This window comes from Ovis aries, chromosome X, assembly GCF_016772045.2.
Source record: "Ovis aries strain OAR_USU_Benz2616 breed Rambouillet chromosome X, ARS-UI_Ramb_v3.0, whole genome shotgun sequence".
NCBI lineage: Eukaryota > Metazoa > Chordata > Mammalia > Artiodactyla > Bovidae > Ovis > Ovis aries.
Genome location: NC_056080.1, coordinates 28640751 through 28653812, shown reverse-complemented (window position 1 = coordinate 28653812; position 13062 = coordinate 28640751). Strand labels below are relative to the sequence as shown.

The 13062-nt window shown below is 40.0% G+C and overlaps 1 protein-coding gene across 1 annotated transcript in view; it reads right to left on the bottom strand.

The window, feature by feature from the left end:
* The window catches only part of IL1RAPL1 (interleukin 1 receptor accessory protein like 1), a 1455753-nt gene that overhangs the window by 103592 nt on the left and 1339099 nt on the right, over window positions 1–13062 (bottom strand). The window lies entirely within an intron of this gene.

Below are 13062 nucleotides of genomic sequence, written 5' to 3'. Positions count from 1 at the left end.
ACCACCCTAAGTCAAAACTAAATGCTAGAGTAAGATTTTTGTATTCATAAGATACTCCCAGCACCTATTTCAGGATCTCTTTCACTGTTCATGTTGCTGAAAGGGTCTTTGCAAAAATCTTTCCCCAAAGTGTACCAATCGTCTGTTGTGACTGAAACAATGGAACTCACTGTTCAGTAAAACTGAGAGGTAAAATTTTCTATGTGAATCCACAAATGCTTGGCATGTGATCACTCCTCTTCGGTAAGTACCTTTATTTTGTAATTTCTGTTGGTACTGTAATTGCTCAAAGATCTCACTTCAAGGATCCCAGAAATGATAATATAATCTGATATGGTCCTGAGAATGGAATAACAAAACATGAACTCGTGGAAGAAAACATAAAAGTTCCACATTATCATGTTAGGTAAAGAGCAGAAAGTGGGCAGAGCAATGTCTTGGAATGGATATCTATATCTAAATATCTAAATCAATCTATGGGCTTCCCTGGTGGCTCAAAGAGTAAAGAAAGTGAAGGTGAAATTGAAGTCGTTCAGTAGTGTCCGATTCTTTGCGACCCCATGGACTGTAGCCTACCAGGCTCCTCCCTCCATGAGATTCTCCAGGCAAGAGTACTGGAGTGGGGTGCCATTTCTTCTTCAGGGGATCTTCCAAACCCAGGGATCAAACCCAGGTCTCCCACATTCCAGGCAGATGCTTTAACCTCTGAGCCTCCAGGGAAGCCTCCTGCAATGCAGGAGATGCAGGTTTGATCCCTGGGTTGGAAAGATCCCCTGGAGAAGGAAATAGCTACCCACTCCAGTGTTCTTGCATGGGAATTCCCATGGACAGAAGATACTGGCAGCCTACAGTCCATGCGGTCGCAGAAAGTCAGACATCATTGAGAGGCTAACATATCAATCTATGTACCTCACATTTCTTATTTTGAGGAAGAGATTTAAACCATCTTAGCACATATCTTTTTCCACAAAACAGTAAACATGAAACACCTAATTGTCTTGTTGAAAATGGCAGGGAGAGGGTAGGTATATGCCCTGGATAGGAGTGGAATTCCACTTGGGTAAGTGTTTAGGACAGGTAATTGTCACCTAGGGAATAAGACACTCAGACAGGGATAACCCAAGGGTTTACTAGCCAAAGGGTAATCTCAAAGGATCGATTTAACTGAGGAAGTCCAAAGGGGAATATAAGTGCCAGGAACCTGGGATATGCAGATGATTCAAAATACATTCAATTGCAAGCAAATTAATGGGTGGAGGGAAATAGTGGTTCAGAGCAATGACCTTTGGGGGCTAGAATTTGTATCGTGCTTTTATGAGATGGGTGGTTAATAGAATATGGGAAGATGGCCCTAACATAAAAACTGTGTAACATAAAGGGTAGGCTAGAAAGGCACTAATTGGTACCTGTCAACATCTACTTCTACCTTTATCCATATTGATTTGTAAAAAGGGGACTGTACCACAGGAGAGACAAACACTGCTATCCTGATTAATGTTAAAGTGACAGGAAAACAACCCAGGTTCTAGAAACATGGCCACTGGAGCCCATCAATGGCAGATATTCGGGCACACCACCGCAGGACCAAGCGACCCATACCAACGAAAAGGCAGCACACACTTGCTGGTGAGCACAGATGCTAAAGTAGAATCGCCTGGTATTTAATTACATACTTGATAAAAAAGATTGCCTATCTAACAGGCATTCTTTGGTAAGTGATATCAGTTATGGCATGGAGCAGGGTTGCTACTAAGGTTCATTCACATTGTTTGAGATTCTTCTGCCCTCCTAGTCTTTCAGCTCATCACTGCTCTCATTTCCACCATTGACCATTGATACTGCATCCTCAAAGGCAACCTCCTGAAAAGGTGGGTGGTCATGACCAAAGGGCTCTTTCTCCTGTCTTAATTAGTGAGAAAAAAGAAAGGAAGCAGAAAGAAGTATACATGTTGCTTATGTCCCCTATTGTTACTCTTCCATTCTTTCACCTTTTAAATTAGAAACTCTGTTCTCTCGGCCAATATTGGGGAGACCTAGAATTGTGCTTTTGATAGTGACATCCAGCTGAGATGAGTGTTTTGTGATGAAGGCCCTGAATCCATTCTGACCTAGTTTGAATGTCTGAAATAATGCTGGGCTGTGCTCTGTGTAGGCACATGGGGGTCAATGGTGGAAAAGCAGTTCACCAAGGCAAAAGGGAGGACTTGTTAGCGGGATCTGACAATTAGTTAGAAAAAGAAATGGTGAAGGATCATTTGCAGACAAGACATGCTAGGTGCTTGCTGATGACAGATAACCCAGCACTTGCCAAAAACTTCCTTCTTATATAAGGTAGGATAATTTATAGGCTTTATATTTATAGATAGCTGAAAAGCTACCTGACATAACATTCCTTCTGAGTAATGCTCTGCTCTCATGATATTTAGGATGTATTGAATCACTATCATGAATGACCAGGTCAAACAGATAACCCATGAATCTGAGAAGAGGTTAGAAGACACTACCAATACTCATTCTCCTATAGACTCAACTGGTAGAAGATTCAAGGCATCATATGTGTTCTTCTCCTAGCCTATCGTTACCCAGATGGGGAGAAATTGGCAAGGAAGGAAATATGTCAACTTTAGTAACTTAGGAAAAGATCTAGACTTCAAATGACCATAAAATCGGATAACTATGGAAAGAACAACAGAAAATGACAGAAATCTTTTTGATTCATTTAGTTAAACAAAGAAGTTTGCCTTCTAATGGTTAGATGGGCTGAACTGAGGTGTGTGGTATTATCTAGCAAGGTATGCCAGTCACCATCACTTTGAGGCAAGACACCATGTTCCCATAGAGGTAAAAGTTATAGTTCAGTAGTATTAAAGATGGAGTATCACTGTCTACACAGCCTCAGAGGACATCTTTGTCATTTGGGTGACTGTGTTGTGTATCAAAATGGTTCATGTTGATACTGGATATGAGACTCTCACACATTCTCATTGGTTCAGAAAACATCTTTGTGGAAAGCAGATGATGGCCACCCAAAGATGCATGTACATCTTAACCCATAGAACCTTTGACTGTGTTACCTCATATGGGAAAAGGGTCTTTGCAGATGTGATGAAGGTTATGAACTTTAAGATGGGAGATTATCCTGGTGGGCCCATTCTAATCACATGAGTTCTTAAAAGCAAAGAATCATTTTTGCTGTAGTCAGAAATAGATACCATGAAGGGAGAAGGGAGATGAGATAGTGCTGATTTTGAAGACAGAGAAAGGGGGCCATAAGCCAAGGAATGTGGGCAGCCTCTAAAGCTGGAAAAGGTAAGGAAACTAAGTTTCTCCTGGAGTTTCCTGAAAGGGATTCAGCCCTGTGGACACCAAGATTTTATCACAATGAGACCCATGTCACACTTCTGACATACTAAACCATAAGATAACAAATATATGTTGCTTTAAGCCACTAAGACTGTGGTCATTTGTTACAGAAGCAATAGATATCTAACATAATCTGCATATAGACAAATTTCCAATCAATGTTTCTAGTATTCTGGTTGTACCTACTCTTTTCTCACTTTCTTCTTAATTACAGAATATCAAGCTTTAAATATATCCTTTAGTAATTTTTGAATTAAACTGGATAATACAATCATACTGACTCTGAGATATGAGGTCTCATGGTTGGTTCTGGCAAACAGAACAGGTGGCAACAGGCAGGAAGCTATCTCCTAACAGCTCTCCCCATCAATTTTTTGCTGCAATGCCCTGGACAAAAGGTAAGTCTCAAACAGACTCCACTTGAAGTTCTGATTCTGTTATTTTCTGCCTTATGTTATTTTATTTAATATTTGGGAGGTACAGTTTTTGTCATCTGCAAAAGTCATGAGATCTACTTTTCAGAATACCCAGTTTAAGATCCACTGAGATAACATATGCAGGGTACCTATCAGGGAGTCTTCCACCTATTGTCATCCATAGTAGGTTGTTAACTATTACAGACCACAGCAGCTTTCTAGGATGAGGCAGAAGCTGGAGAAAATGACCAGGTGACCAAGACAGAATTAGAGACATATAGCCAGAAGGCAAGACACAGTTTCTGAAAATCACATCCTTTTCAAGCCACAATTTGTTCCTATGCTTGGCACTGGTCAATGGTTAGAATCTTAAATGAGGGTCATCATGAGGAGAGCAATTCACAAAACACAACCATCAGAACACAAGAAGGAGGGGCTCTTTCTCTGCAAAATTCTGATGAAGGCAAGCTGGAATAACTAGGAAGGAGACTGGAAGAGGTTCCTGGGAAGTGAAACACACAGTCTATTGGAGCTGTGAGTAGGGAGGCCTGGGGGAGAGGCAGCAGATTTAGCAGTTCAGCATCAGCATCCCATATTCCCTAAGTAATGCTAAACCTCCCACCGACTGGGAGGGGCCAGAACAGCCTCGATACCCTCTGCCTCAGTCAGGGTCCTCTCAGTGAGACCATCTCTTTCCTCCCAGCTGTGGGGAACTAGAAGAAGAAGAACTACAACGAGAAGTAGAAGAAATACTGAAGAAACTGAAAATAATCATTGAAAATTTCTTCTTTTCCTCCTTTTCACACTATCCCTCTTCATCTCTCTCTGTAACTGACAAGAGGCAGATTCCTTGACTTTGAATGATGTTTTACATCATTCTATCTTCTGCTCTCATTAGCCAATCTACCACCGAGCCATGTCCATTCAGCATGCTGAATATCTGCCACCTGTCCTCTTTCAGAATTGAGCCTGACTGGCCACCCTCTAAGGCAGCCTCTTTGAGTCGCTGTCATCTTGTCAGTAACACCTGCTTTATGTCACTACTATCTTTCACTCCCACAGTAGTTTTCTATCACATTTCCATAATGAAGCCAAAGAAGGCATACTGATCTACTACGTCCAAATTTATAAAAATGCTCCAACTCTTCTGTGAGCATTCTATCATACTTAGGGAAGTCTTCCCATTCCAATTTTCCATTTCTGCCCTGTGCAGCATCCTCCAACTGACCCAAGGAAGGCCTTCTGTTCTAATTCTCAAGAACAAGCAACTCAACAATTCTCAAATGGTTCATAGTAATTGACAGATAATGTACGATGCTCACCCTGGTGGCCCACAGAACAACAGCATTGCTGTACCTCTCTCTGAAATCAAACAAATTTTACAACTGGGAGGGAACTAAAGCAAGAAGCTCATGTCACTACTCTAATTCTTGCTCAAAGTAGTCTGACTTTATGTAAGACTTCTACAGTGAGACTCAGCTTCTGCTAAAGCCCATGGCTCACAAGGCTTGGCCCAGTGCTCTGGGTTCTACCCCAGCTTATGGAGGTGCATTTGGTGACCTCCATTTAGCTGCTCATCGACAGCACTAACCATCACCAATCCTTCTACTGAGAAGCTGCAGGACAGTGGCTCCCCTTCTTGTAGTCTCCCATCAGGATATGGGACTACTGATGTCTTAAAAATGTTTGTTAAAAAATTTTATTCTTGCTTTAAATGTTGTGTTACTTTCTGCTGTACAATAATGTGAATCAGCTATATCCTCTGATGTTTTAACCTGAAAAACGTATTTGACACTCCACGACACTCAAATGCCAAGGATATTTTTGGGTGCATATTAATCTCATAATGATCAAATAATGGGCATGGATGTATTTTGAAGTGTGCTTCAAAGTTCTGAAATACATTTAATTACTTACTATTGCTTTGTCACTATAATCACCACTTTGAAATTCTAGGATAGGTAAACGCTTGGGTGTTGGTGCATACACTAAGAAATTGTTTTATCAAAAGAAAGCTCTTAGCAGTTTCCCTCGTCCTGTCCATTGTCTACCTAAGGAGGTGCTCATTTTATGCTCTATAGTTGGTAAAGAATCTGCCTGTAATGCAAGAGACCAGGTTCGGTTCCTGGGTCAGGAAGATCCACTGGAGAAGGGATAGGCTACCCATTCCAGTATTCTGGCCTAGAGAATTCCATGGACTGTATAGTCCATGGGGTTGCAAAGAGTTGGACACAACCGAGCGAATTTCACTTTTACTTTCAGTGAACTCTCTATCTGCAGATGAAAGTATAAAGAGGAAACAGAGAGGATACAGTTTGGGAAACCTGAAATTCCCACTGATTGACTGGAAATCTAACTCACACTTTATGCTTTAAGATGTGAAAAGAGGCCAAAAAAAAAAAAAAAAGCATACAGTCACGTCTCCACACGGCCTCCCTCTTGATTTTGCCAGTGAGAACTGAAATTTACAATTAAGCATTCCTTTTATATGATATTTACAGAAAGTCAGAGTAAGACATGTTTCCAGAAAATGTCAATCATTAATCATTTGCTACTATATCTATGATGTGTGTGTTAGTCGCTCAGTTGTGTCCGGCTCTTTGCGACCCCGTGGACTGTAGCCCATCAGTCTCCTCTGTCCATGGAATTCTCCAGGCAAGAATACTGAAGTGAGTTGCTATGCCCTCCTCCAGGGGATCTCCCTGACCCAGGGATCAAACCCAGGTCTCCTGCATTGCAGGCAGATTCTTTACTGTAGAAACTGTCAGTATCTACCATACTTTTTCCAGCTGTCTTCTGGTCCTGAATTGAATGCCAAACAAATGTAAGTGGAAGGTGAACTCTGTTGTTTTTCTTTTGGGTGGCAGTTCTGTTCATTAATTCATTGAGTTAGTAGTTTAAACAACCAATACCACATGACTGACAACTATGTGCCAGGCATTGTGGTAAGCATTAGAGCAGGGGATCCAGCCAGAAGATGATGTTGGGATTATTGTAAGTTGGGATTTACTATTGTAAATTTCTCCCCATGCATAGGGTTGTCCATCTAGATTGTGCACTAGAGTGTGAGAGGCACTGACTGATAGGAAGAAAGAGATGCCAAAATATCCAGGGTAATAAAAGTAGAGGAGGAAAAGTTGGCCAATTTTTTTTCTTTTACTTCACAAGGTCTCTTGGGAATCATTCTGGGTGGAGTAGTTACAAGATGCATAAAGTTTAGAACTGGAGATCATATTGCCTTTTTATGATTGCCCAAGGTCAAATTAAACAAAAAGAAAATTAAACCTCTATGTGGTGCTATAATTCACATCTGGAGACAGTGACTAGTTCATTCAAGTCAAAAGTGATAGGATTATGCTTGGAGAAACTTCACTTAAAAGAACAACAGTAGGTCACTAGGGATTTACTTTGTAATAAATTCGCTACCTGTCTGTTTATTCATAGCCAGCCACAAGCTACCCTGAATAATAATTCAAAACCAATTTATATTATTTCTGCTACTAGAGATCATTCCACTAAATAAAGTTCAAAAATCGAATGAACTGTCTTAGGTATTCAGTTTCTCAAACAACACCTAAATTATAAAATAGCCACATCTTACATAGGTCTTAGTGATGATTTAGAGTAGTATGAATGATTCTATTCAAGAGTTTGTGACCTACAACAATGGAGAGAGATGACGGATAAATACAGATTTGAGGGGAGGCTGCCTGATTTTAAAAAGCCAAAGCACAATGTTTATTCTTAGTGCTTAGAATTCCAAGAATTATCATCTCTACGAAGTTCTGGGTGAACAGATATGTTCTTCAAAACTTAATTTTTATGTTTGTTATATAGGATCAAAAATTGTTGTTATTTTATGATGAAAAAAATAAATGTTGTTGCTTAGTGCCTAAGTGGTGTCTGACTCTTTTATGATCCCATGGACTGTAGCTCGCCAGGCTCCTCTGCCCATGGGATTTCCCAAGCAAGAATACTGAAGTGGGTTGCCATCTCCCTCTCCAGGGCATCTTCGTGACCCAGGGATTGAACCCACATCTCCTGCAATGGCAGGCGATTCTTTACCACTGAGCCACCAGGGAAGTCCCATCAAAAATACACTTTTCATTTAAAAACAAGCAAAAACAAAACAAAACAAAACCCAACCCAAAACATGTAGAAATCTGGGTTCCAAAGTCAGGAGCAAAAGGTTAGTTATTTATTCCATACTGTTAACTAGAATCTATATAATTTTAACACATACAATTTTATAATTTTCTTTTTTTGCCATTACATTCTACATTGTGAATGTAGTGACTAAGGACACGGACATTGTTTTCACATCTCTCCAGGCTCCAATCTTAGGCATGATACTTTCAGGGTGATCCTGAGCAAGTTGCATGCTCACAATATCTACCTTACAGGATTGCTGGGAGAATTCAAAGCAACAGTGAACATAAAACACTTAGCACATTCCATGATGCATACAAAGTAATTGATGGTGGTGGCTGATATTATTTTTTACTTTTTTTTTTCCTTTGGCCATGCTGCATGGCATGTAAGATCTTGGTTCCCCAAGCAGGGATCGAACCCATGGCCTAAGCATTGGAAGCATGGAGTCTGAACTACTGGACAGCCTGGAAAGTCCCTAATAATATTTTTAACAGCTACTATCCCACACATTTTCCCTACCAACAATCCTGGAAGCACAAACTTTTGCTGATCATAAAAGGCTCTGACTTTAAGCAGTGTCAGAGCTTAGACACCTGTTGCAGTGATGTCAAGGAGTCTGGTGCTTTCCTTAAGTGATAGTTCATTTATGAGCGTCTTTTGTTTATTAGGAATTCCTTCCTCAGGTTTGTCTACTGAACAATGGCATGAGCTTATGAACATGCATCAACATCCACGGTCATGTGGATAAAAATAATCGTAATCAAATGGGATATATACCATATGCTGCATACCTATCTTGGGTCAGATATTTTACAATGTATTTTACATTCTACCTGATTTTATTCTTGCAGCACAGACAGAAGACTTCACTTTCTTCAAGTCTGTTCAGTGTCCATTGATCACAAAGGCTGTGTTTGATTCCTAATAAAGAGAGCAGCTTTATAATTCTCTCTTGCCCCTTTATCCCGACTTCTTTTTTTTTCATGGTGCTCACCATCCTCAGATATGATACAACATATTTGGTGGTGGTCCTTCTTGTCTTCAACTAGACACGGGCTCCATGACAATAGTTACTATGCTTGTTCAGTGCTGTACTCTCCCCCTCCAAGTCCCGGAGCAGTGCCTGTCACATGTAGATAGTCAACAGATGTTGAATGAATGAATGAGTCATCCTATGAGGTAAGGTTCTATTAGTCATATTTTGGGAGTGTCAAACTGAAACTCAAGTAAATCAGGGAATTTTCCAGAGTATTCTGGGGCTGGTAAATGATATGGGCAACAATTAGACTCAAGTCTAACTCCAGAACAGAGTGTTCTCCATCAATTCTGGCCTAAACTAGCACTCATTCAACAGCCTAGACCAGGATCATTGTACCATCAAAATACCTGTCTTTAAAAACAGAATCTAAGCTCATATAAGTTGACATTGAAATGACAACAGTGTATGAACAGCAGTGATTCCCAAAGCAAATACAGATATCTACTGAGCATCTATTTTGTATGTAACATCATATTAGATATGAGATTTCTACATTTCACTCAATATTGAGATTATGTACAAGGGAGCATCTCGCTTTCAATGAAGCAAAATAAGAGCAGACCAGAGGAATATCTCTGAATTTCCAAGTATGATTTATGTGCACAACTTTTTTTTTTGCCTAACACCACTGCTCTAGAGCACTATTTTTCAAGACAAAATGCAATTTATACCACCAAGTAAGGCAAACTGATTATTTCTCTCAAGTTATTATTTCCCTAGGTAACTGCTACCACGTACATAAACATGAACTCTTTGCCCCTCCTCCACTTCTCTGCTTCTGTGTGATTCTTGTGCTTCTATTATGGAATTTTCACATAGACCACAACAGAGATGTTACAGAACAGTTTACTAATGCTGTTTGGTTTCCTGTGACATAGGCCTCCTTTGTTCTAAGAGGTTGAAAATAATTACACAGCATTTCCTCAAGTGTTTCTCAAGAGCACTGGTTCTAGGAAATGCTTCACAAAGACTCCACCAAGAATAGGAATGGGGAGTAAAGGGAGTGTTTTGATCTGACTTAAGGCAATGTCATTTGGGGCAACTATTACATTCTTTTCTTGTAGATATCCATAACTGCTACTGGCTAGAAGTGGGAGAAGGGTTAGCCTCTTGCTCTAGGAGCTTACTCCTAAACTGTAATGTGGGCAAATGGCAAAGCAAATTTTCCTTTAGACATTTATTAAGAAGCAATCACAAAACATCTAGTCTACACTGTGGAGTCACAAATCTGTTTTAAAGTGATCCAAAATCATTTTGCATAAAAATTTCACCCTAGGCAAATATGATAATATGAGAGGGAAAGAATTCAGTTAATTAGGCTAGTAGGAACCAGGCACTCAAGAAGCTTCCAGAATTAGGAATCAAATTACGAACACGATTTCTCACATTAGTAGATTTCTATACCTTGTTCATACAAGGGTAGGGAGTGTCTCTATAATATTTGAACCAGTATAAACATGGAAAAATCACTAATTACACCAATGAAAACTCTTAATATTCTGCTGTTAATGCTAATTAAGGGCTTCCCTGGTGGCTCAGAGGTTAAAGCATCTGCCTCCAATGTGGGAGACCAAGGTTCGATCCCTGGGTGCTAATTAACCAATCATTCTAACAGCCCCTTCTCACAGCAAATCCTCTGGTGGAGTTCTGAGGAAAGAATCAAAGTGCTTGTATTTCCTTTGGAAATTATCACTATAAGGGCAACTCACAACCTCTAGAGTTTAGCATAAACTAAGAGTAATACAGATGGCCTGTTATACTGTCAATGCTGACATATTTTAAAGAAAATTACAGTAAGTCCCTTACATACGAATGAGTTTTGTTCCAAGAGTGTGTTCGTAAGTCCAGCAAAGTTAGCCAAGGTATCTAACACAATTGGCTATATACTGCTCTTTTATGCTTGTTTTCAGACATCCTGGGCTTGAAATAAAGAAAGATACTGTACTACTTTATACATTACTGTGCAGTAAATCACACAAAACACAACCATTTGTAGAGGATGCACAAATGTGACAATGTACTCCAGACGTGATTGGACATGTGAACACTCGTTCACATCTTTGAAAGTTTGCAACTTGAAGTTTCGTATATAGGGGACTTACTGTAGAGACACCGTAACAGGTTGTTGTTCAGTAGCTAAGTCATGTCTGATTCTGCGGCCCCATGGACTGCAGCATGCCAGGCTCCTCTGTCCTTCACTATCTCTCAGAGTTTGCCCAAATTCATGTCTATGCAATCTAACCATCTCATCCTCTGCCACCCCCTTCTCCTCCTGCTCTCAGTCTTTCCCAGAAACAGGGTCTTTTCCAGTGAGTCAAGTTTTTGCATTAGGTGGCCAATTATTAGAGCTTCAGCTTCAGCAACAGTCCTTCCAATGAATAATCAGAATTGATTTCCTTTAGGATTAACTACTTTGATCTCCTTACCATCCAAGGGACTCTCAAGAGTCTTCTCCAGCACCACAATCAAAAAAGCATCAATTCTTCACCACTCAGCATCTTTGTGGTCCAACTCTCACATCTGTACCTGACTACTGGAAAAACCATAGCTTTGACTATTTGAGGAGCAATGCATACTTTATCCAAGGACTTACCAGGTGGTATGCAGTGGTAAAGAATCTGCCTGCCAATGCAGGAGACGCAGGAGACACTATGTGGGTTCGATCCCTGGGTCAGAAAGAGTCCCTTGGAGAAGGAAATGCCAACTCACTCCAGTGTTTTTGGCTGGAGAATTCCATGAACAGAAGAGCCTGGCTACGGTCCATGGGGTCACAAAGAATCGGACACGACTGAGCATGCAGGCACACTTGATCCTTCTTTAAGAGTCCCAAAGCGTGTGTGTGTGTGTGTGTGTGTGTGTGTGTGTGTGTGTGTGTTTTCAGTCACTCAGTTGTATCCGACTCTTGGACTCTTGATAATAAGCTATAAAAGGTTCTGCAATCTCACACATTAAAGAGCTTTGCTTAGCTTTGTTCAACTCTTAAAAACTCTCAAACGTATTTGATAACACAACAACAGTGAAGCTTAACACTATTAATATTTTAAGGCAATAGCTCTCAAAGTATGCCCTCTAGAGAAGTAGCATCAGCAGCACCTAGAAACTTGTTAGTAATGGGAACTCTTAAGTCCCACTCTTTCCAGATTCATGGAATTAGAACCTCTATGTGTGGAGCCCAGAAATCTGTGTTTTAAAAGTCCTTCAGGTGATTATCATGCATGCATACTAAAAATATGAGAACCAGCATCCTGAAGAACAAATTTAGGGATCTTACTTTGTACACCTGACCTCGAAAAGTATCTTCTTCATTTATCCAGATCAACTTTTCTCTAATGGGAGATCTATTCTATAGCCTATCTGACTTGTAAGTCCTAATTTATTCCTTGTAATCATATTTAACAGTCTTACTGGGGGAGGGTGGGGTTGGGGGGAGGTTAGGCATGTAGGTAGTGGAATTTGTAATTTACTTCTGGCCTACAGTCCAAGACAATAAGATAGGAAAAGAGGTCACAATCTAATTAACTTTCTAATTAAGGGAATATGGTCGCTTTCTAATTACAGTTACAAAGAATAAAATGTAGTCCATAATTAGAAAGTTACTCTGCTCTATTTAAACTTTGCATTGTGTCAGCTATTCCATCATCATATTATTGTTTAACATTTATTCTGAAATGCAGACTCTATTTTCAAAGTGCCTTGGAAGAGGTTTTATTTATCTCTCACACTGAAATTGCAAAATAGATCAGTATTTCACAGGCTGATACAATGAGATGCAGAAAGTTTATGGCATTCACGCTATATATCATCAATAGAGGTGGGATCTGAGCTCATGGTCCTTTGTAACCACATTGCTTTACCCTCAGTTCAGTGGGTAACATTACTTCTCTTACTATGTTTTTACTCTGGCTTTTTCCTTTTTTAAATTTTTTGGGAAAATGCCAAAACTGTATTCAGTATCCATATGTAACCATGGCAATCACCTGGATACATACACATCTGCCTCAAAGAGCTAGGCTATTAGAATCAGTTCTCCAGAGAGTCTCAGAATACCATGGATCCATCACAGCACTCTGAGTTTCTCATTTTGATCTCACC